The sequence below is a fragment of the Eremothecium gossypii genome, chromosome VII (genome assembly GCF_000091025.4).
Source record: "Eremothecium gossypii ATCC 10895 chromosome VII, complete sequence".
NCBI lineage: Eukaryota > Fungi > Ascomycota > Saccharomycetes > Saccharomycetales > Saccharomycetaceae > Eremothecium > Eremothecium gossypii.
In genome coordinates, this window is record NC_005788.4 from 462501 (window position 1) to 465000 (window position 2500).

General features: G+C 45.7%; 2 non-coding genes across 2 annotated transcripts in view, besides 2 other annotated features; both read right to left on the reverse strand.

Moving 5' to 3' along the window:
• The window catches only part of AGOS_RDN18_3, a 1795-nt gene extending 274 nt beyond the window's left edge, over window positions 1-1521 (reverse strand). Inside the window, exon 1 of the ribosomal RNA NR_149579.1 lies at window positions 1-1521. This exon is cut by the window's left edge and continues 274 nt beyond it. This is a non-coding gene — a ribosomal RNA (18S ribosomal RNA copy 3).
• Window positions 1-2500: part of a tandem repeat (rDNA repeat including RDN25, RDN5.8, RDN18S, RDN5, and spacer sequences composed of 39 identical tandem copies of an 8197 base pair unit.) that runs on past both edges of the window.
• AGOS_ETS1_3 lies at window positions 1522-2139 on the reverse strand. Its single transcript, NR_149462.1, has one exon. It is a non-coding gene; the product is annotated as an external transcribed spacer copy 3 (transcript).
• Window positions 2140-2500: part of a sequence feature (AGOS_NTS2_3) that runs on past the window's edge.

The window sequence follows — 2500 nt, forward strand, 5'->3', positions numbered from 1 at the left end:
TTTCACAAGATTACCCAGACCTCTCGGCCAAGGTTATACTCGCTGGCTCCGTCAGTGTAGCGCGCGTGCGGCCCAGAACGTCTAAGGGCATCACAGACCTGTTATTGCCTCAAACTTCCATCGGCTTGAAACCGATAGTCCCTCTAAGAAGTGCGCAACCAGCAAATGCTAGCAGCACTATTTAGTAGGTTAAGGTCTCGTTCGTTATCGCAATTAAGCAGACAAATCACTCCACCAACTAAGAACGGCCATGCACCACCACCCACAAAATCAAGAAAGAGCTCTCAATCTGTCAATCCTTATTGTGTCTGGACCTGGTGAGTTTCCCCGTGTTGAGTCAAATTAAGCCGCAGGCTCCACTCCTGGTGGTGCCCTTCCGTCAATTCCTTTAAGTTTCAGCCTTGCGACCATACTCCCCCCAGAACCCAAAGACTTTGATTTCTCGTAAGGTGCCGAGTGGGTCATAAGAAAACACCACCCGATCCCTAGTCGGCATAGTTTATGGTTAAGACTACGACGGTATCTGATCATCTTCGATCCCCTAACTTTCGTTCTTGATTAATGAAAACGTCCTTGGCAAATGCTTTCGCAGTAGTTAGTCTTCAATAAATCCAAGAATTTCACCTCTGACAATTGAATACTGATGCCCCCGACCGTCCCTATTAATCATTACGATGGTCCTAGAAACCAACAAAATAGAACCAAACGTCCTATTCCATTATTCCATGCTAATATATTCGAGCTTGCGCCTGCTTTGAACACTCTAATTTTTTCAAAGTAAAAGTCCTGGTTCGCCTAGAGTACAAGTACCCTAGGTTAGCCAGAAGGAAAGGTTCGGTTGGATCCCGTACACGAAGAAAATCGGACGGGCCAACCAAACCCAAAGTTCAACTACGAGCTTTTTAACTGCAACAACTTTAATATACGCTATTGGAGCTGGAATTACCGCGGCTGCTGGCACCAGACTTGCCCTCCAATTGTTCCTCGTTAAGGTATTTACATTGTACTCATTCCAATTACAAGACCCGTATGGGCCCTGTATCGTTATTTATTGTCACTACCTCCCTGAATTAGGATTGGGTAATTTGCGCGCCTGCTGCCTTCCTTGGATGTGGTAGCCGTTTCTCAGGCTCCCTCTCCGGAATCGAACCCTTATTCCCCGTTACCCGTTGAAACCATGGTAGGCCACTATCCTACCATCGAAAGTTGATAGGGCAGAAATTTGAATGAACCATCGCCAGCACAAGGCCATGCGATTCGAAAAGTTATTATGAATCATCAAAGAGTCCGAAGACATTGATTTTTTATCTAATAAATACATCTCTTCCAAAAGGTCGAGATTTTAAGCATGTATTAGCTCTAGAATTACCACAGATATCCATGTAGTAAAGGAACTATCAAATAAACGATAACTGATTTAATGAGCCATTCGCAGTTTCACTGTATAAATTGCTTATACTTAGACATGCATGGCTTAATCTTTGAGACAAGCATATGACTACTGGCAGGATCAACCAGATAACTATCTTAAAGAACAACCCGAAAATGCGCAAAGCACACCACGGGTCCTTCGGTGATAGACTGATAGAGATACAGAAAGTAACTTCTGTGTCAAGCGAACCGGAGCTCGGGTTTTTACACCTTCGCAACAGCTGCCCCCATGCCATAGCACTCTTTGAGTTCCTCTAGTTGCTTTCCACTAAACACCGCTCCGATGTTTCACAGAACAGGTTTAATATCGGCAACCAAAGAGGAGGTTACACTCAGAGAATCACAGTGTCGAAACACCGGCTATTCAATGAGGCATTCCCCCAAGTCGGTTTCTTTGGTTTGGATTGCCATTGGCTAGTAATCCACCAAATCCTCCGCTGCTCACCCATGGGATCGCTAGATGCCCAGGATGAGACTGTTCAGGTTAGGCAGGTGTTGTATGCGCCGCCAGAGGGAAACCCAATGACTTTGCATAGAACAAACCCGCCATCACCCATGTCTTGCGCTGTATAGAGACTAAGGTATCTGACGATCCCTTAGCGACTCTCTCCACCGCTCGACGAGGCCATTGAGCTCTTACGAACTGCACAAACCTACTCGAACTCTGTTTCCAGACTTCTTTCTGTTTGTCTTCAACTGCTTTCGCATGAAGTACCCCCCAGGCTATTTTTCTTACCCGCCTGGTGTTTGTCTATATACCCGGTTGTATTTTTGATAAAAAACTCAGCTCTTCCTCTACGGCAGAAATATATATCCAGTCCTTAGCGCCATGCGAAAATCTGCCTTTTTACCGCTGTTTCTCCCAGTCTTAGCACTGGCAGAAAAAAGATGTATGGCGTATAGGCGCTGGCCCCGCGGAAAAAAAAAAAAAATAGAAAAATAGAAAAATAAAAAGACGTGGGCCGCCCCGCGGGCAGACGAAGAAAAAATAGGCGCCCACCCCTCCAAGCAGACGACAGGCGAGACATAATAAAATCCCACACCAAGGGAAGAAAGTCTTGTGCACGCT